Source organism: Lipotes vexillifer, unplaced genomic scaffold (assembly GCF_000442215.2).
Source record: "Lipotes vexillifer unplaced genomic scaffold, Lipotes_vexillifer_v1.1 scaffold478, whole genome shotgun sequence".
Lineage (NCBI taxonomy): Eukaryota > Metazoa > Chordata > Mammalia > Artiodactyla > Lipotidae > Lipotes > Lipotes vexillifer.
This window is the reverse complement of record NW_006779682.1, coordinates 1,806,324-1,829,500: the sequence shown is the minus strand read 5'-3', so window position 1 is coordinate 1,829,500 and position 23,177 is coordinate 1,806,324. Positions and strand designations below refer to the sequence as shown.

Sequence of the window (23,177 nt, the reverse complement as noted above, 5' to 3'; positions counted from 1 at the left end):
TTTCCCTGGTACCAAGTGTAACAAGCTCACCCACCTGGAGAGATTCCTCATTGTGGAAGAAAAAACAATCTGAGTTTGGGAATCCAATGGATATGAATTCCAAACGTGTCAATGTCACTACGTATGACCTCCGATGAGACATTCAACCTCTTTAACCTTTGGATTGTTCATCTATGAAAAAGAGATGATGAGTCACATCCTCTTTGTTCTACTGTTGGAGATGAGGTTAACGCATAGAGGCCCTCTAACAGATAGTCATGCATTAAAATGGTAGTTTTGGAAGTAAATGTCATGTGTGTTACTCAGCTGACCTGCTAAGAGAAGCCGGTCAACAGGTGTACCTAGTACTGCCCAAGGCCATCGGGCCTGCCTGAGCCCATGTTCACTTACATAGTGGGGCTCACTTCTAACTCTTCATGGATGTGCTTCCTGATGTGAAGCAACCTCATGTGTTAGAAAAAGCACCAAAGTGGAAATGACAATGGTGAGTTTGACATCAGAATTCTGCCACTTGGAGCTGTGTCACCGCAGGCAAAGTATTTCCCTACCCTCTCTGGGCCAGTGTCACACAACAGAGCACTAACAGGGGTAGAAAGATATAAACGAGGCCCAGAGAGGGCCTTTACATGCCCTTTCTGTGGGGCTCTTGGGGAAGGAGGCTATGCAGACACTGTCTTCAGAAATCCTTTCTGCAGTAGAAAGGGATTAGATAGAAACTAGATAGATAGATAGATAGATAGATAGATAGATAGATAGATAAAGAGTAGATAGATAGATAGATGATAGGTAGGTAGATGGATAGATGATAGGTAGGTGGATAGATGATAGGTAGGTAGATAGATAAAGAGTAGATAGATAGATGATAGGTAGGTAGATAGATGATAGGTAGATAGATAGATAGATAGATAAAGAGTAGATAGATAGAAAGATGATAGATGATAGGTAGGTAGACAGATAGATAGGTAAGTAGATAGATAGATCAATCTGGAGTAGATGGAAACTCAGAGACCTCCTCTATCATCATAATGATATTGCTTGAATAATAATATCCCCTGGCATGTTTGCCAGTATCTGAACGTAAGATAAATATTCTGAAGTTTCCCAAATTAATCATTCTTCACCTCTCATATATCATCCACCAGAATGTCCTTCTGTTCCTATTTCTAAAATACATCCTGAATGATCCACTTCCCTCTCCGCATACCACCAAGGTCTAAGGATCCCAGTCTTTCAACAAACTGTCTCCACTCCTGCTCCTTCAGCCCATTTGCCACCCAACCTCCATGCAGACCATCCTGTGTCTTGATGGAGTCCCACTAGACCCACGGTAGCTCAAGGGTTTAGGTCTAGGTCTGGCCCTATCATTCGTGCACTCTCTCCCTCTTCCCCTCTGCCCGGGCCCCACTGCTCTTCCCCCAATTGCTCCACCTGAAGGGCCCTGAGCCCAGACCTCTACCTGGCTGGCTCCTTCCCTTCATTCTGGCCTCAGTTCCTAAAGCCACTTTCCAGCGATGTCAACATGAACCACATCCATGGTCATGCTCAGAGCATTTGACTGTGTTATGTCTACGTGGAGTCATCTCAGGTGTGCTGGAGATTTTGCTTTAACATTTCTATTCTCCAACCAGAACAGCAGAAACTTGAATTGTCCAGACCCACTCTGTCATCTCCATAACACAGAGCAGTGTTTGGCTGTGCTTCCTGAAAATATTTGTTCAGGAGATGGGTGGATGAAACCCATCTATCATTATTTATATACAAAATGTCTCTTCTTAAGTCTGGGTAAAAAGAAAGAAAGCTAAAATTCCTCTTTTTAGATTTCAACATGAAACTTCCTTATGTACATAGAAATACATAGAAAGAGTATTTCCCCCCCTAGGAATGACTGTAATGTATTCTTATATGAAAATGAGCATATTTGCAGATTTGGATGTTAATTATTCTTTCATAATGCTCTCTGGCTTTTTCCTGTACAGCCAGGCTGTTAGATCTTCAATAGAGACAATATTATTTTCAGGAAGATTTTAAAAGCATGTTTGATTTTTCATTTAGTCAGAAATATATCTTAGGGGTTTTTTTGCTATTGCAACCCCAAATGAGTTAATAGTAATTAAAAGAACAGATGGTTCTTCTAATAAGATGCCAAATGGTAGCACAACACAATGAAACTTCTATCGGCTGTGCCTGCCACCTGCAATTGACATCTATGCTGTGTAACGAAACAGAGCTTTCTCCGGAGCGGTTTTCATATCAGTTTCTGAGAGAAATACAAGTATAAAATCCAAGTTCTAAGTATATAGTGCTAGAAATGAGATGAGCCTCTGCATGAATAGCTTATATTTCTTTATTTTGAAAGTTAAATTAGCATTAACTAAAACAGAAGTAGAAATAGAAGAAAAAAATATATACATAAAATACATATATATGTACATATATCTATGATAACATTAAAGTTAGCTATTTCTCTTAATTCAGATGTAGATTGGAATGGAATTCAACTCATTCCAGTGGTTCTGAGTTGTGTCTCTTCTGTGATGTGATGGGTGGGTGCCAGGCCATAACTAGATGCAGGCATGAAGGAACTACAGATATTTCTTGAGCAATTGAGTGGCCTGACAAAAAAATTGTGGTTTAACAAAATTACATTGAAAGCCTCATATACGAAAGAGAAAGGAGTAGGCCCTTAAGGTAAGACATCTAACCAGTTGTTATGGGTTGAATTGTGCTCCCTCCAAAATTCACCAGTTGAGTCCTAACCCTCAGGACCTCAGAATGTGACCTTATTCGGAAACAGGGTCACTGCAGATGTCATTAGTTAAGAAGGAGTCATCCTGGAGTAGGGTGGGCCCTAACCCTGTGGAATGGTTGTCCTTAAAGAAAGGGGAAATGTGGACACAGAGACATCTGGCTATGAATCCTAACCCTAATCAGGGCCAGTAGGTCTTCTGTGTTAGTGAGCCACCGTTGCTCTAAATGTTATATGTTTTGACCCATTTAGTTCTTACAATGACCCAGGAAGGCAGGTACTGTTATTATTCCCATTTTTACAGATGAGAAAAGTAAGGACCAAGGTGAAGTGACTGCCTGTGTTCACAGAACTAGAAGCATCCCAGCAAGCACAACACCCTGATGATGGGGCTGGGAGGTCACACCCCCACCCACGGCACTCCCTGACCTGGTCACGGCCGGAGCATAAGCAGGAAGACCTGGGCTGAGTGTAGGAACAGCTGTAGGGGAACAGAAGTGACTTGCACAGAAATGTATTTAAACAAAGGATCAACAGAACTTGGTTGGGGAGAGGATCACAGCAAGTGCTGAGTCTGAGGACTGACGGGACTGCGGTAGCAGGGACGGAGTAGAGAAGTTGGGTGAGGCTGTATCTTTCTCAGGGAAGACAGGAGTTCAGTCCTGGACATGCTGGGTGACTTGGCATGGATGATACAATGGAGTCGGAGGCAGAGCTCTGGGAACCAAGTTAGGCATGTCGAGGAGCCCTTTATGGAAACTGATGCCCAGGAGCCCCTGGGGAGGGAAGTAAGGGAAGATCAGCAAAAGACAGCAAGAGAGGAGGACGGAGACCCAGGAGGGCATGGAGTGGTGGGCAGGGGTAGGAGAGCACTTCTGGAAAGGATAATGCAAACATCTCAGTTCTGTGTCTTCCTATCAGGATAACTGAGAATACAAATGTAGTCTAACAGAGCCTCAGTTTCCTTATCTGTACAATGGGGCAATATTACCCTCCTGGAAATATTGTGATATTAAATAAGAATGTCTATGTAAGTATGTAAGTTCCCACTAGAGAAAAGCACTTTAGAATAGCTGTAACCTTCAACAGAATATAATGGTAAAATATCCACCTTGCTAGATCAGCAAAAATATTGAATCTCTAGCTACGAACAGCTAGTACTATAGAAAATGAATTTAAAGAACACTACAAGTCATTACCAAAGAGGATAAGGGGAGACCTGGATAAATGCGGGGAGGTGTATCAAATTCCAGGATTAGACAACGTGAAATTGTAAAAACATCAATTTTTCCACAAATGAAATTACATTTTAACTGATTCAGGATCAGAATTTATGTAGAACTTTACCAAATCAATGCAGATTAAAACAAGGTGCTATGTTTCACCCAGGAAATTAGAAAAAATTAAAATATTTGATAATATGTAGTCTTGACAAGAGTGTGGGGAAATGAACACCCACTGGTAGGACTGCAAATTGGTGAGGGCTTTTGCTTTCTGGTGGGCAATCTGCTAGCACACTTAAAATGTAAGAATTGCATATATTCTGATCCAGCTTGTCCTCTGCAAAGACTCTATCCTAGGGGACACTCATACATGTGCACACATCAGTGTACACCTAAAACGTACACTGCAGCATTATTTAAAAAATGAAAAATGGAAAACAAACCTAAATGCCAATCAAGGACAAAGAGATTAACGCACGAGGGTACATCCATACTATGCAGCCATTTAAAAGACAGTAAGGTAAATCTATGTATAATCCATGGAAAGATCTCCAAGACATAACATAGAGTAATTACAGAACATTATATAATGTTATATACAAAAGACAATGAATGTGTGTTTGTTTTGGGGGGTAGTAAATTTGTGTATGTAAGTGAAAAGATATCCACCAAAATGTTAACTGTAGTTGCTTCACTTCTGAGGTCACGACTGGATTAGGAGAAGGGAAGGGGGGACTTACATGTTTTATTTCACAGTATCATGTCTTTGAATATCTTAAAAGAAGACTCTCTTAGTGTCCTACTTGTGCAGTTGAAATCTGTTTTGAAGAAGGTATCAGTCAGTGGTGAGCTTAGAGACAGGATGCAGCAGGTGTAGACCAAACTCATGTGAGCATCACGACAGAGGGGAAGGAGAGAAACCTAGGATAGTATTTACGTTGAGAGTAAATGTGTCAAAAGATGGTCTTCTGTTTTGTTTGGTTTTCAGCCTGATCACATATGCACATGCTTAAAGTCAGAAGGGGAGGCTTTCCATACTTTTCCTGGTCTCTGTAACCCTCCCACTCCAGACACCTAACCCCAAAGTCTACTCCACTATATAGAGGATCTCCTGACCTTCCTGAACTACTGTGTGACACACGACTTCACACCTAATTGCATTCAGTCTAATTGGTCATGTATGTATTAGCCTCCCCCAAGTGATGGCAACATCTTCGAAGACAAGGCGATCCCCGGGTTTGCCTAACTCACCTGCTGTTTCCCCTCACCCTGCAAATGCTGAATTAAATGCCCGATGACATGCATACTTTGAATTTTCCCCCCAAACAGGCCCTGTACACTAAGGCATCGTACTGTTAGGGCCTGCTATGTTTATGTAAGTGTCAACACATCAAGATATGAAAGTATCAAGTATCAAGAGAAAGAGAAATATTGCATGATATCACTCACATGCAGAATCTAAAAGAATGATACAAATGAACTTAGTTACAGAACAGAAACAGATTCACAGACTTACAGAATGAATTTATGGTTACCAGGGGAGAAGGGTTGGGGGGAGGGATAGTCAGAGAGTTTGGGATTGACATGTACACACTGCTGTATTTAAAATAGATAACCAACAAGGACCTACTATAAAGCACAGGGAACTCTGCTCCATATTCTTTAACAACTTAATTGGGAAAATAATTTGAAAGAGAATACATACATGTATATGTATAACTGAATCACTTTGCTGTACACCTGAAACTAATACAACATTGTTAGTCAACTATACTCCAATATAAAATAAAAAGTAAAAAAAAAAAGAAAGAAAATTGGGAAGCCTCAATTTGGACCTTGAGCCTCCTGGAAGCCCACGTGGCTGGAAAGATTGATGTTCCCTCCACACACGGGATGTGAGGAGTAAGCCAGCATCCCTGGGCTGGACTTGGTAAGTAAGGAGTGATCTGACAGATATATGTCTAAGTTCTCCCAAAGTAATCTCACTAAGACATTTTTCTTATGTAAATAAAATTCTCTCAGTGAAATTCTCCTGCAGTTAAATGAGGCTCAATTACACACTTCTAAGTTAAGCCTACATGCTGCAATCCGACTGTATACCTAATTACCCCATTTAGGCTGTTAATGATCAGATCAGCGCTCTTGAGCAGATATTCGAATCTGTCATCAATCTCTCCTCTAATTACATTTCTATTTCTTTAAAAGAATAAATCCTTGGAAAGAATAGAATTTTTTTTTTGAAGAAATTATGTAAGGATTTTTTTTTTTTTAAAGAGGCAAAGGATCTTATAAAAACTTGAGTTGTATTTATTCATTTATAAGATGAACAAAACAGTTTTGGCCCATGACTTCTAGGAGCAAATATTTCAGTTGGGGAGACAGACAAAATGAGTAAATAGACAAAAACAATTACATAATGTGAAAAGCGCTCTTGAGAGAATTAAGACAAAAAGGTTGAATCTAGATAGAGAATTGCTGTTTAGACAGTGGGTCTGAGAGGTCTGTGCAGGGTGCGTTTCAAATGAGGCACAGTAGATGGCAAGAGGGGGGCTGAGGACCGAAAAAGAGAATGTGCAAAAGTCCTGAGGTGGGAAAAACTATGGCATGTTCAGGGAACTGAAATAAGACGCATTTTGAAAATAGAGCTGACAGGACATAGAACTGGCCTGGATGCTGCAGGAGGAAGAAATGGGCCAGGGTCAAAGGTGACTCCCGTGTTTTGGGGAGGATTTGCATAGCTGGAGAAGAGAGTCTTGGCTGGGAAGGAGGAGCCTTGGGTGTGGCGCTGGTGTCCCTGGGTGACACAGTTTGGACTTCTAGGATTAAAAGTGGCCCCTTATAGATGTAGGGAAGATAAGGAAAAGGACATCATTCTGCCTGCTTGTTGTATCAGGTTAACTAATATTTAGAAGCGGTGCATCAACGTTGTTTCCTGTCCCAAGAGCTTTCTGATTTTGAGGCTGGAAGGGACTGTGTATTTCATGTTGACCATCTATTCTAGCCGAGGCTGTGTGCTGATGGAAAAGCAACATGTTCAAACAGAAAAAAGAAAATGAAGGAAGTGCAAAGCATGGCACATCAATCCCAAATGAGTGCACTTTTTCTGTTTATTATGTTAGGGACCCAAATGGAATTGAAGACCCTGGGCTTATTGGTGAAACACAGTGAATATTAATCATAAAGTTAGTCTGCCTGAAACAGACGACATACGGTTATAGGAAAGAAAGTAGAAACACAGGAAGTCTTAAGGATAAAATTAGACCCTACTTCTGGGCCACTTAAATATTGTGGGGTAATGGTTTTTCACATGGCGGGTACTGACCTATTAATGGATTGTGAAATCAACTTCATGGACTGTAACTTTATTTAAAAAAAAATAAAATAGAGAAGATAGAACGATTCAGTGTGCATCCCAAATAGCACGGGTCAGTATTTTATGAAGGCTTTGTTTTAGTTCCTATGTGCCCATACAGGACTGTGTGTGTGTTTGTACATGCAGATGTGCACGTACTTGTTTATGTATATGTACGTGCATACTGGGTCTCGATATAAAATGTATTTTTTTTACTCTGTATTTCTTACAGCGAGTCAGAGTAAAACAGGTTTGAAGAGGCACTGCTCAGCATCCTGAACATCTGGCTGTTTATTTTTTGACCAGGCTTCCCATGTCCGAGCAAGTCTAACAGTCCTTATATACTTGAGATCCTTAAAGGCTTCCCTTCAAGCACGCAGACTGACAAGTCTCTGAGGTCACAGGCATGGCTGCATTTATAGCTACAGTGGCAGACAAAGCAGCTGATTTCTTTTTCAAGCCACATCATGTGAAGGTCTGGGATTATGTCTGTTTTCTGATGATACATGAAGATGTCTAAGGGGATTCTGATGAGTTTACTGAGTCATTAGCACAAATCTGTATGCAAGCATGTACTTAGAAAACCACCCCACGGTAGAAGTCACGTTATTAGATCCAGCCCCTGTTGTCACCCCAATCTCAGAACCTCTTGCTTTTAAATGGCCTGACCCAACGAGATAGGGTAGAAATTGTCACGCCAGCTTCCGTATCCCAGAGCTTTCTGCTGTAAGAGCATCTCCATTTCCTAAGAGTCTTCCCCAGATCTCGCTGATCATGAAATCCACTGTCTAGCAGTATCTTTCGCGACAAAACATTATCAATACAGTCATATAGCAATTGCCCATGATATGCAGAGCTGGTAATGGGGTTGAAGGTAACTCCATCACTAAACACTAATTGCTAGCTACAGGGGCAAAAAGCACCATAAAATAAAAGTACAGACCACACAAAGCAGGATCAAATAGTGTCAGCTGGATATACATAAGTGTTGAGGTCAACAAAGACTGAAAAATAATATATCTATAATCGATTAGGGTGGGGCAGGAATTGCTATTGGCAAGCAGGCTGATGACACTCGCCAGAGAAATGCCATGACAGCACATCCAGAGAATTTGTTCCCTGCACACGTCTCCTCAATTCCTCTGATTCCTTCAAAGGGAAACACTCCCTTTGGGTCCCATTTATCTGCCCACCGGCTACGTGCATCCAAGCTCTCGTCCCCTAAGATTCTAAGTATTTTTTTGTGGCAATAATTTATCTTGACATCCCTCCAACATTTGTCCATCTCCTTTTTCTTTTTTTTATAACACAGGAAAAGTAAGCCACTGGCTTAGAGCCTTTGGAAGGCACTTGTGTCTGGCCAGAATTTATAATTACATTGCTTTAAGCAAACATGAGCCATGTAAAGGACCAAAATAGATAATAGTGTGGGTGGTATTCAGTGATGGCAGAAATCCCAAAGGTGGTTCATGAATGACCACCGTTTGAGACACTGTATTTGTGATGCTTCCAAGAAGAGGTGAGTCACACCTTGTTCCTTGAAGAAAGGGGTAGCCATGGGTGGTTATAATGGAAGGAACGATGAAAACACTCAGCATGACCAGAGGACAAGAAGCTGGCAAGTCATTGGCTGCACCATCTCTTTATGTTAGTACAGAGAGATCTGGGCTCACAGAAGGCCAGGCTGGGAGCCACGGGGCCGCTGGGGAGCAGAGGAGAGGTCCTCAGTGGAGGGGCTGTGTGTGTGACACCTTGAAATCCTGAAGGTAAAACAGGGGTCCCAGGAGGTCAGGGGTTGCCACCAGGATAGTGCAGACGAGTTTCAGATGGTGAGGCAACAGGTAAACCCCAGAGAAGCAGAGGTCAAGCAGTGGCGGCTGAGTCGGGGATGCTGCTGAGTACAGAACAGGAAGATGTGAAAGAAGGTGCCCAAACTGGACAGCAAGACAGATGACTGATGGGGGAAGCCATCCAGGCAGCAGGAGCCCAAGGCAGGGAGATCCTGGGGGGATCCACTCAGTCTTGCAACCAGGGATGTCTCGGGTTCCTCAGGACCCAGTCCTTTAGAGGAAGTTCTGGCCTCATAATGATTTATTTTCTTCCATCTCGTCCTCACTGGTCCTCCTCTCCTTCCTCTGTCCCTCCTCCTCCTTCCATTTTTCATTTAATTGAAAAAGCATAAACCACTTACACAGACATAAAATACTAACACACAGAACTGATCATTGTTAACACTGTTATTTTTTATTTTAATGAAAGAACTCTACAGAGAAAGGTAAATTCCTCTCTGCTTTGTCCCCTCTCCCTTTTTTCCTAAAAAGCCACTGTTACCAGGAATTAAGTATATATATTCCCAGTTTACAGTTTTTATTCTATCACACACACATATATGCATCCATATGGTTCTGTGTTGTCTTTGTTTTTTCAAATTTACATAAATAGCTTACTATTTATTATGGAAAAACTTGCTTTTCCCACCTAACATATGTGTTCTTAAGCTCTCTCCATGTTGCTATAGAGAAATCTAGTCCATTCTTTCTAATGGAAATATAGTGTCATATTGTGTAAATATATCTCAGGCTAACCACTGCAATGGTGCTTCATCAAGGTATGAGTTTGTTTTTTTGTTTTTTTCATTGCTGTATCCCTAGCACCCAGAACAGCGCAAGACACGTACATAGCAGTCATTCATTAAATATCTGTCAGATGAAGGAATGAATCCATTCATTCCATTATTGATGGACTTTAAGATTGACGTCAATATTCCACTATTACCAAAAAAGTTTTCCCAAACTTTGACAAGTTTTCCTCAGCACACATGTGAGAGTCTCACTGACATGTCTACCTAGATACGTAATTATTGGGGTAAGATGTTTTGTGTTTTCAGTTTTCCGGGATCCTCTGCAGTGCTATGCACTTCCTGACGGCCTGGTTGGGCACACCTCGGTCACTGTTCTAGCTGGGCTACTGGTGCTCATAAGACTGCTGAAGATTGGGTTAGAGTGCAGGCTGCTGCTTTTGCAATGCCTCTTCCTCCTAACTGCAGCTTTGTCTTTCCTTCAAAAACATAATACACATTTAAAAGATTGATAAATCTTCATCAGAAAAATGAACTTGAATCATTCTAAATAATGAAATAATTCTAAGTATAAAAAAAGGGAGTAAAATTATTCACAGCCTGGGGCAGGGGGCCTCTTTGGGCTGATGGGGTATTGCTGCCAGTATCAGCCTCAGATCCTTAAACAGCAGAGTCCCTTTCCATGTTGTCAGCAGTAACAAGTTCAGGGTGCATCTAGCTCTCACCACAACACGAGTGCCCCGGATAAGCGTTAATGCACATCACTGTATAAAAGCAATACCAAGCTCCATTAAAGCACCTGCTGTGGTGTCACAGCCTTGTAGATCTTACCATGGCGCTTTTGTTGCATTTTGCCTCAGGCTGCCTCCCAGGCAAATATAAGTGAAATAAGGCCTTTGAAAAGGAATAAACTCTTGAATAAAACGTAAGTATTTTTCATTGCAAAGCAACTCTTAATAGGTTTTGCAACCTCCTTGAGAAAATTAAAAGGAAAACACATATAGGGCCTTAAGTTTCTGCAGATTTTCAGATTCTGAGACTTTGGTTGAAGGCAGTTTTAAAGGCTGTTTCTGAGACTTACTGTGAATATGAATGAGTGTTATCCACAGCAGAAGGACTGGCGTGGTGCTGAGGACTCCTTGGCTGGGCATTCAAGCTGCTGCCCACACCTGGCCACTGTTGGGAGACCGCCTGCCACCCTTGCTGGTCTGTCCAAAGCCCAGGGGCTTGGCCTGGAGGACAGGACTGAACACATGGGTGGTGTAGAAAATGCTCTCAGAAATGAAATAGTGAATTCTTGTGGAATTTGCATCACCTCAATACTTCCTCATTAATGACAGTTTTTGCTTTATTAATCTATAACCAATTCCTATGTTTACTTCTTAGGCTGTGATTGATAGAAACTAGTGATTAGCAGGATTCTATTTCTCAATGGTACCCTGTCAAATTACTTTGCAATTTAAAGTGGGAGCAGTTATTATTCTCTATTCCACAATTTTTTTTTTTTTTTTTTTTTACTAGTGATTAGCAGGATTCTATTTCTCAATGGTACCCTGTCAAATTACTTTGCAATTTAAAGTGGGAGCAGTTATTATTCTCTATTCCAAATTTTTTTTTTTTTTTTTTTTGGCCGCACGGCATGACATGTGGGATCTTAGCCCCCTGACCAGGGGCTGAATCTGTGCCCCCTGCTGTGGAAGCACGGAGTCCCAACCACTGGACCGCCAGCAAATTTCCCCACATATATTTCTTATTCATTATTATTTTAATTGCTTTTTTATCATACAACCATCTAACGAATTTTCTTTTAGAATATTGAGATAAAATTCCTTCCTGGATTGATTTCTGGGCATTTCTGTCATAAAAATATGGTCTATTATTTAGAACCTTATTTTCCCGTTTTCCCAAATAGTTGAATATGGTCCTAAGTCAATGTGTGTTGTAGCAACTTCCTTTTCTGATGATATAAAAGGTTAATTATTATGAAATACTTCCTAGTATAAGAAACTTCAATTCTGGGTAAATATAATAAACACACATTTACATGAACAGCAGAGATCTCAAGTGAGGAAAATCCTTAGGGTTCTAGAAATGGAGAGGGAAGTGAACACTTAGAGCAAAGAGCTCGCGGATGCTATGGACGCTGTGGGACATTTCTCTTCAAGGGAGAAATGAGGAAAGAAAGAGAAGACTTTAGTCCTATGAAAGTTGAGGAAACCCCTGCAGAAAACTGTAAACTCACTGAAGTGATGGACAAAAAATAAATTCTTAGCAAACACCCTTGCTTGTTCCTGCCTGAGCTTTGGGTAAAAATTATGTCTAACCATAGCACTAGGCTTGCTCAGGTTTGGTGTTTGGCTTTACGTTCTGCAGGGTCTAAGAAACCTCACGCCAAGAAATCAACATATAATGACCCAGTTTCCAAGAGCATCTGGCAGAAACAAAGGTAAATTTTCCCTGGAGGACTGAGCCACCAGGATGTTTACAGATGAAGCCCAACTCCTTCTTTCAAATCCTGAGCCCCCAGTCCAAAACCACTGAACATACTGGGGAAAATTTTACCCTAAGAAAGAGTCAGAAGAAACGATTAGACCTCAGATAATGGAGTAACTGAATATAGATTACTCAAGAAGTATTTTTGAAATGTTTGCAGAAATATAAAACTGAATCAAGAATGAGATAGAGCAACAGACTGGTGTCAAAAGAGACAGAAAAATTAGCGAGAGAATGAAATAGAATGTCCAGAAATATAAAACATAATCTTTGATATAAATATTTAGATTAGACACAGTTGGGGAGATTAATATATGGTAAAATAAATCTGAGGAAATTACTACCCAGATTAGTGCCTAAAGGGAAAAAGAAATATAAATACGAAAGAATAAAGAGATTTAGAGGAGGGATGGAGGAGGTCATATGGCTTATTACAATTCCAGAAAGAGAGAGGAGAAAAAACGGTAGATAAGCGATATTTGGAGGAAAATATCAGAATATTTGCCAGAATTTGATAAAAACTGAGAGAGTCTGCCAATAACAGGCGTTTCCTGGAACTAAAGGATGTGCTTCAGGAAAGGCAAGTATACTCAAGGAAGGAATGATGAGCAAAGAAATTGGTATGAATGCACAACTCTAAGCAAATAATGACCATACAAAGTGGTCATCATTATAGTGACTAATACTATAGACATAAAAAATAAGGTGTATCTAGAACACTGGACAACAATAGTGTTTAAGAACACTGGGAGGGGTGTCATACGAGGCAGGGTATTCTGAGGTCCTGTGTTGTTCCTGAAGGAAAGCAGTCTCTTTAGTACACTGATGATAGTGATCCACAAATTCCATTTCACCGAGATCTTCATCTAGCGGGCACCTCCTTACTATTTGAAAATCCAGACCATATACTTTACAGTTTACAGAGGGGTTTTACAGTCTTTACTTTATTGAACCATCGCACAAAACCATGGGAATAAAGGCCATTTTAAGACCTATTAGAATGCATTCCAATGCAAATGAGGTACTATGGTATGCTTGCACGAATTCAGCGCTCTACAGTAAGCAAATCTTGCTTTTAAAGAAATTCCCTACATTTTTTTTCCCACCTAATAATTGTCTTCAAATTCTACATGGAACATATCCATTTTCTACTGGCTTATCTAAGCAATTCTCACAGTAACTATAGTGTACAGTGGAATATCTTGCACCATTCAGAAATCCCATACAACATGGTAAATATACTCTTTCCTTCAATATAATTCAACACGTATGTAATAAAAGTAGGATATTCCTTTGGAAAGGATGAATAAAAATTCCTTGCGTTTCAAGATAATTTGCTCTCTTCTTGAGGGAGAGTACAAAAGGGTTTTCTACAACATACATTTTACTCATTTTGATATCTCCTGATAAATTACTCTCATATCATGCTGAGAAAACTTCAACTTGTCATATGAGCAAGGGTGTAATAAAGTCATTATAAATGTCTAGCATTGAAGCCATCTTTCTTTCATTTCTTGATATTAAAATTTAATTAGAGAATATCCTTTTAAAATAAGCAATATTTTATGAAGTGAAATAGCATAAATGAGGGCCATAACGAAAAAGCTAATGTCATAAAAAAGATATCTGATTAGTGGGCACCACTTTTTTCTGGCCCATTCCAGACATATTCACTGTATATAACAAATTCTATGAAAGATTATACAGAATCGATGCTGACTTTCCATCCTAGATCTCTTAGCGTTAATACTTTCCAGATATATTTACAAAATTCTTTGTTAAATTCCCCAATCATTGTAACCATATGAACCTAGCTGGCAAGCATCCAACCACGAAGAGCTTAGCTAAAGAAACATAGACTCAACTGACTTAGATTAATGAATGGAGTTACAAAGCATACCCGTAATTCTTGTTCTAAAAAGAAAATATCAATACATCCTGTTATAATCACTGGATGGATACACGCACTCCCCAAAATATCTTCTTTGTGTACATTCGCCAGCTTTGCTGCCTGTACTGTTTCCTATTCAATGGCCACCATACACATTATCACAGTGCTCACTCATTGTGTCAGAGAAAACTTGAGGACAGAGATTTTGCAAGATTATGGAAGTAAGAGAACGTGTGTGCAGCTGAGGAGGGTATATGAGAGTGAAGGTAGCCTCAGAGGAGGACAGACTGTGTGGCCAGGGTCATTAGTACACATCATTGAGAATAAACCCCGACTGTCTCCTGTTCATCATGTGACTTTACCTCCTGTCCCTATGAAACCTCTTGGAGAGGAAGTTGTCTGGACGTGGGAGGGAGAGAATGATGCTGTCTCAGTTTAGCTTTGCTTAATCAAATTTCCTTTGACTTCTCTTGCCCAGTTTCATATTGAGACCCTCTCAGCAGGGGTGGGAGCCTAATCTCAATATTCAGTTGAAAGCTCAACTTTTGTTCTTCTTTTCCTGCACTGCACAGAAGTAGAGAACAGGGAGTCTGTCAGTCATCTGTTAGACAGAAACAATTTTAGAAGGATCTGTAATAGCCAACCAAGAGATGACAATCTTGGTTTTCAAACTGACAGGTACGCACACACAAAAAAAGACTTGAATAATTCATGGTGAGAAGATGCAAGGTCTTTGGAGAGTTGATTGCCAGTGAAACTTGTTTTGTTTTTTGCCTTTGGCTTCATCTTTCAATATGGCACCTGTACTAGTTTCTTAGGGCTGCCATAAAAAGTACATTAAAAAAACACAAACTGGGTGGTTTAAACCACAGAAATGTCTTCGCTCACACTTCTGGAGGCCAGAAGTATGAATCCAAGTTGCTGGCCGGGCCATGCTCCCTCAGAAGCCTCTAGGCAGGGGTCCTTCCTTGCCTCTTCCAGCCTCTGGTAGCCCGGGGCATTCCTCGGCTTATGTTCACATAGCTCCAACCTCTATTTCTGTCTTCACATGGCCATGTTCCCTCTGTGTCTGTGTCCAGATTTCCCTCTTCTTATAAGGACACCAGTCATATTGAATTAAGGGGCCACTGTACTCCAGTCTTATCTCATCGTAATTTAATTCTATCTGTAATGATCTGTTTCCAGATAAGGTCACATTCTGAATTACCGGGGGTGAGGGCTTTCATATATCATCTGGGGGACACAACCGAACCTACAACAGCTTCTCAAAGCCGCTCATCCTCTGCCCATCTCATGTAGAACGAGGTTAATATAAAAGTGAGCAAACCACCTACACTTCTTTGCAAGGAAGGAGAGGTGGGGAGAGAGTTTCTCCTAAGAGAATAGCTTTATTGTGAAAACAGATGTCAAGATATATAATGTTTAATATCCGATGAGTTCGGTGCGTGAAATCACTGGAGTCTGGGACACCCTCCATGGAGCTCTAGTCACCTCTACAGCCACTGCCATGTAAACGGTGTTCATACATATATAGAGGCTCCCACCCTGGGGAGACCTCGTGGGTACTAGAATGGATATTGATGTTAATTTACCCCTTCGGATGAGCTTTAAATAAAGAAGCCAATTCCGTATTTAAAAGTATATGGGTGCCTAAACACAAAACACAGAAATCTTGAGGGAAGCTGAATTTTAGGCAATGTGCCCACCTCCTCTTGGAGATAAGAATGTCACAGTTATTAATACAAATTATGAGCAAACAGCGCAGATCAGTGAGAACATGAAAGAACCCTCAACTCAGTCTAATCAAACGAGATAATGTGTCTGCAAGTGATTTGAAAATACAACTACAAAGCATTCTAATTTTCCTTCCTTTGGGGGCAAACACTTTTTTTTTTTTTTTAACATCTTTATTGGACTACGGAGCTTCCTCTAGGCAAGTGTGAGAGCAAGAACAACGTCAACCACAGGACATCTCCAGACCGCCTGCATCTTATGAACTGGCGTCTGTGGGCATCCCGCACTGCAGCCCACATAGCACCAGACCGGTTCATTCAAGAAATGCTTGCAGAGGGGTGGGATAGGGAGGGTGGGAGGGAGGGAGACACACGAGGGAGGAGATATGGGGATATATGTATATGTATAGCTGATTCACTTTGTCATAAAGCAGAAACTAACACACCATTGTAAAGCAATTATACTCCAATAAAGATGTTTAAAAAAAAAAATAGAAAGAAATGCTTGCTTACAGACAATATTGGGAGTATACCTTCCCATTGCTTTTACTGAAGTTCCTTATCATAAAATTGTGAAGAATGGTTAGCTCCATAATGTCATTTTGAGTATAGTATGTTAATACAATTTACATATATTAGGCGTTGGAATGTGACCCTGGATTCTCCTCAGATGAAAGGAATTTTGAGTAGTCCCTTCATTCTCCCCCTCCTGGGGAGTAGCAGGTGTGCAAAGGAGAAATGGGTCTGGGCTGTGGGAACTAATACATATTAAACAATCACCTGAGCACAAGTCTTCACTTCATCACTCTTTTCAGAAGTATTGTTTGATTCCACCCATTATCTCCGTGTCATTCTATGCATCCTTATCAAATATTCGATACATTTCTCAAATCTCATACTGGAACAGTGAATAAAGGAGAGGAATTCCTGATCAACCAGTGCTCTGTGCTTCGTGAACATGTAATCCTATTAACACTACTATTTTTAAAAAGCCTGTAGGCGATAAACAGTTATAACATTTATCAAGACTAAAAATCATTAACTATCCTAGTGTGGGTTAAAAAGGAACATTTCATAAGTATTTGGAAAATGCAAACACCTACAAAACAACCCTTAGATGACCAGATCAGAGGTTCATCTATAAGCCATACCTTCCTAAAACGAAATGTATGTTTAAATAGTTATAGAACAAGTGGGTTAGAAGATAATACTCCTATACAACATGAACTGGCAACTGTTTTGTAAGAAATTACCCCCAAAAAACTTAAAAAATAATAATCACATGAATTTAAGTATCCCTCAGAGTCACAACGAAGGATAAAACACAGATTCTTATAACACTGCAAATTCTTACAACACCCGAAATTCAAGGATGGAGAATGGGCAATGCATCTATGATTCAGTAGGGGAAAGGGCAGCCACATGTGAGACAGAGAAACCTCTGGGTCCACTGTGAACCCTGAGCTTTTTCCCTTGGCTGCTGCCAAGCTCTATGACATGGAGCTAAAGAGATGCTTCCCACAAAGGACCGAATAGCAACATCATAGGGAATATAACTTCAGAAGCAGTGGTTATGACTCAGCAAGGTTCTTTAAAAGGAGGCACAGGTGAAAAGACAAAGTCAGCCCATATACAATAAGCATGGCCAGAAGCTTCTGTTCTTGAGATAGTATCGATTCGATGTTTAATAATGAAAAAATATTTTAAAAATACAAACATTCAGAAGATAGTAAAATCTACCACCCCCAAACAAGGAGTACAAAGAGAGATGAGATGAAAAATATGTACAGAATTGAACATGAGTGCATGGGCTGAACATCACTCAACTCCACTTCCTTATGTCCAAGGCAATCCTGCATTTAATGCACACTGTGTGCACGTTGGCGGGTGGGTCTCCATGATGCCAACTGCACGTGGAGACCAGCAGAGCCTTCTTGGATGAAAGGTTTAGAACACCTTCAAATCTGAAGAGTTCAGAGGAACACAGCAGAGAGAATACACTGATGTCCCAGTCTTGCCCATTTCTGAAAGCCACACCCAGAGAACCTGGTATCCACTCCTCAGCAACCCAGGATCTTTCAGGACCCAAGCGGGTACCATCTGGCACAGAGCGGCACTCAGTAAACATTAGTTATAAGAAAAGTGAAAGATGAATGAATTCCTACCAAGAAGTGAGCTGGAATTTAAACATGAAAAGACATATTCCAAGCCCTTGGGAACTTATGGAAAAAATACAAAGAAAACTCTAGGTCAAGAAAAATGTTATTAAATTTATATGTTTATCAGCATATATTTAAACATCACAGTATATAGAAATCCATATTTTCATTTTTATAAGGTTTTTTTAAATGACTTTTATTACAAATATAATTTGGCACAGTGTGAAAATTCTGAAGAAACAAGTAAACTGTAAAAGAATAAAATATAAATCCCTCATAATTCCCTTACCAAGGTAGAAGGGCTGGTTGCTATAGCGACCAAGAGCTGACCACTATTAACATTTTTTTGTGTTTACTTCTATATTTTCTTCTGCATATATATGTGCGTTAAGATAATTGATATTATATTTTGCTATTTAAATAGCTTTGCATTCAGTTTATTTTACGGGATATTTTTATGATGTGTGGATTCAATGTACATTGTATGAATGTTACTAAATCATGAATGATTTCCTGTCATTAAAATGTTTCAATACACCATTTTAATACTGTGCAACAATCCACTGAGTGGATATACAATAATTTAATTAACCTCTCTACTCCTGGGTGATTCTAATATTTCACTATTATAATTAAAATAAAATAAAATAAAACTCTCACATATATCTTTATTTCTAATTATTTCCTTAATTAGCTTCCTAAAGTAAAGTTTCTGGGGCCAAACCTATAATTTTTAAAGAAAGACATTAAATTGATGAGCTTTTAGGATAGTTAAGACATAAATTCTACAACATAGCTGTTTAGTGGTTTAACACAATGGCAATCTGCTTAGAGCCTAAATTCAGCGGTGAATCCATACTATCTGCCTCACTCAGAATGTTTATGCACAGGAAGGGAGACAAAGAGAAAGCAGTGATCTTCACTGATTACTACTTTCCAGGCATTTTGCATACAGCCTCATCTAACCCCCCAGTGCTCTCCGGAGTTGAATGAGGAGTCTGAGGTTCAGCAAGGTCACATGACTTGAGCACTAAGGTCACGTAACCCAGGTTTGCCTGACTCCTAAGGCCACCCTCTTTCCACTATGCTAGACAAGATGGCTTTTACAAAGTTAAGATGAAAACATGATAGAACATAGACCTGCACTGCCCAGATGCATCTGAGAGCATTCTGACCACTTCCGGAGCCCTGGAACAAAGGTTTCTGAGAAGGGAGCTTTTTGCTTCCAAGTTGGCCCAGCAGGCAACCCAGAAGGAGGTGAGGATACACGTGGAGTAACCCAAGCCCCTTGCTCACAGGGAAGTATTTCCTTCCAGAAGAGAGAGCACAGAAGAGGACAAAGCCACCTCTTTCTTCCCTAGAGGAGGGAGGGTGGGAGACCCTCTCTCTACCTTATGCTGAGGTTTTGAAAAATGGATGAATTTCACCCAAAGGACAGGGGAGAGGAAGAATATGCCAAAAGACTTGCAAGAGTTTTATGAAAACTCCAACTACAATAAGAAATGGCAGTATATTATATTTGAACTCCATCCTCTTCTTTCTTTTTGGCTGCTTGCAGAAATATTTTGATGTGGTTCTGTATTTTTAACTTGAGAAGAGGCTATTCTGGGATATTCTTTTTTTTAATCATATTTTTATTTTTGTTTTAATGAAAGTCAGATTTGAAGACAAGACATTTTTCCCTTCAAAGGTCGGATCTATTTTTATTTCAGAATTTTTTTTTAAATAAAATATTTAGCCTCTTTGGCTTTAAAATGAAGCAAGTTTTTCTACCTAGAGATTAACATTTTCTTCTATTTTAGGTTGGAAGGGTTGAGGGCAATTTGTAAGTTTATATTTGAGGACCCCTGAAATTAGATTGATACAATAATATAAATTAGAGATGTCTGTGTAGATTCCAAAGTTGCCTTTGCAAGCCACTTCTGTTTGCTTTTTTCTTAAATCACAAAACTTAAAAAAAAAAAAAACTCAGAAATATCGAGATCTTGCTATTAGTTTTGTTTTCTTTTTGTACACATGAACACACAAAAAAATGGACAATAAAACAATTTTATGAAAGACTCACTCTCTATAGAGAAAATTCTATTAAGGATTCTTTGTGTCTGATTTTATTTTATTTTATCTTATCATTTTTATTTTGCTCAGGGGCCCTCTCAGGGAATAGATGGAATGGGGGGATATTGGCATTTATCGTGTGATTGACTGTGTGTCCTGATCACTTCCCAAGTCTCATTAAAAGTCCCTGAAATCACCCTGTACCTTGGCCCTTACACTCCATCAGCCATCAATTCAGAATGTCAACCCTGATTACCAGGACTCTCTCTGAAGCCCTTTCTAAGCCATTAGTGGAGAGAAAGCTGTGTCTTGGTGCCTGCGTTTATGTAAAAGTGCCTCATCAAGGCTTCCAACTCCAGGGCAACTCGTTATGCTTCAGAATAGCCTTGACAGTGTTACCTTCCTGAATCAAGGGGACATTTACAATTTTAAATTTCAACTTACTAAAGGGATTTTGTTTATTTCAGTCTTTACTGCTATCACATCATACCAAGAACCAATTTTAATTCACATTCTGAAATATCTAGTTCACAAAAATATGTGAAGAGGATTTTTACAACAAACAATAATGTAACAAAATTTCACTGAATATCACAAGGGACTAGATAAAAGAGATTCTCTGCAATTTTGCCAACTTTCCAAACAAATTCTAATCTTGGAAATTAGCTAAATTTAGTTAGATCAGATTTAGCACTCATTAATTCACTCTAATAAGAGTGATTTTCAAAGCCAAGGATGGTATGGATTTGCTGTGGTGGTTTCAGTTGGGTGAGGAAGGATAGAAAATGCACTGGTGAGGAGCAGCTTGCATTCTGTGTCCATTGGAATGTTCCAGGACTGGGTGCTCACCATGCGTAAAATACTTAACTTCAAGTGGCCACAGACCGCTCTTACTACTCTAAGAGCGGTAGTAGGATTAGCACCTTAATATTCTTATAACAAAGTCAGTTCACAAGGCAGTGTCACCGGCAATACCTCACTGAGGATGTTTGTATTCAGCTGGCTGTTGCCGAAGATATTTGTCTGAATTCCCTGGTACTGGAGCACTCTGCAACTGCAGAATCCTTGCCCTCGGGGCTCTTACATACCTTTAGGTGGCATGTCACTTTCACTCAAATATTTTAAGAAGTGACTCAGTTTAATGGTCACTCAGTGCTTCGGAGCAAAATGCAGATGGTTATCTCAAAGTTCAAGGTGACCTTAAACTTGATCTTACCCTAAATCCTAACCTATATCCTATACCTTTTTTGCAGTTGACTCCAGATGGCTCCCCTGACACACTGTTCTCTCCTAAGCTTTTGATCTCTTTATTCATTTCCTTTTCCTAAAGTGTCAGAACACTACCAATTCTCCATCCCATGTTTAAAATGGTAAATAACTTGTTTATGGTCACACAGCTAAAAAAAATTGTTAGAGCTGGATTTAAGGTAAGTCTCCGGGGTTCCAACATCCCTGCTCTGCCTCTCATGTTCATTTTGGAGTTGGACATACATATTGAGATCTGCACTATGAGATTACGAGTTTCTTATAAGAAAAAGCAGTGTCGTTTTCTTTGTATCTCCATAGTAAACACTCATTGCTTGAGGAAGGAATGACTCAGCCAAATGGGAGGCCAAAGACCCTACCAACAAATTTTGCTTTTGGAGATGTGGGTGGAAATGGGTTTCTGTATGGGAAGCTGAGTCATTTTTAGTTTCTAAATAGGCTTAGGTTTCTTGAGGGAACCCACCTACCTAAACTGGAGGGTCAGGGCCATTAATTCCTTGTGTGCCTGCGAGTTGATCAGCTTGACCTTTTATAATCTTTATATTTCACTATGTTTGAGAAATGGGACATTTACAGAGAAATGCCCATTGGAACCCAGAAATCTAAAGGTGTCCTCCCTGAACCTGAGTTGGACAAACTTCCTGAATCTTTGGGGTTAAGAGTCACATCAGCCTAGTTACCTGCCTAGCAATGTAATCTGCAAATATGCCATCACTTGTGGCTGTTTATTTCTTTTTGTTTAAACGACCACTTATATAAACTTGGTAGTGACAAGAATGTTCTAAGCGTATTACAAACATTGACTCACATAAACCTCATACTGCCCTTAAGAGGTGGGTATAACAATTAGACTCATGTTTTTTGTTTGACATAGCAAGTGAACTCAAGAACTGATTTTTTTCTATCTCTGAATTTCTCTGCTCCAAGGACTATATTTCTAAATTTTACATTGATGTGGAATGGATTCTTCCAATGGGATTTTACATAGAATTCCAGATGAAGCATAGTCACCAGTAAATCTGCTGTGACGGAAGCAGGCATAGTGGGCTGAGTGGCCCCCAATCTCACTTTTCTCCCTCCATTCCAGAGGCACCTGCCTCTGATGCCTTACTGTCTCAAATTTTTAAATCTCAGGACTCCTTTCTACACTCTTACAAATTATTGAGGACCTCAAAGAGCCTTTGTCTATGTGACTTATAACTACTGATATTTAGTGTAGCAGAAATTTTAAAAGATTTTGAAATATTTATTTATTAATAATTTTAAACATGAAATAGCAACCCATTATATATTAATATAAGTAAACATTTCAAATAAAAATAACTGTATTTTTTTAAAACAAAAAAAAATGGTGAGAAGAATGACATGTTTACCATTGCCATCTCTGCCTTAATAGAAGACAGTCAAGTCTCATATCTGCTGCTACATTCAGGCTTCTGTGACATGTAGTTTTGGTGGAAGTATGCCAAGACAGAGTGGCTTCACACATATGTAGTGGGAAAAGGAAGGAGGGTTTTAATAGTCTTGACAGGTGATTATGGATATTCTTCTTTGGTAGTTTCTTAAAGGTTAGCTGCAGTGATCTTTTCATACCCTATTACATTAAAATCCATTGTTCAAAGTTCTGCTTAAACTTTGATTAGATCTGTTACAGATGCGTGACTTTTGTAATATCATGCAT

At 39.7% G+C, this 23,177-nt stretch overlaps 1 protein-coding gene across 1 annotated transcript in view; it reads right to left on the bottom strand.

Annotated features, from left to right (window-relative positions):
• Positions 1-23,177, bottom strand: part of LOC103088094 (Down syndrome cell adhesion molecule-like) — a 433,151-nt gene that overhangs the window by 105,815 nt on the left and 304,159 nt on the right. The gene's annotated exons all lie outside the window — the stretch shown is intronic.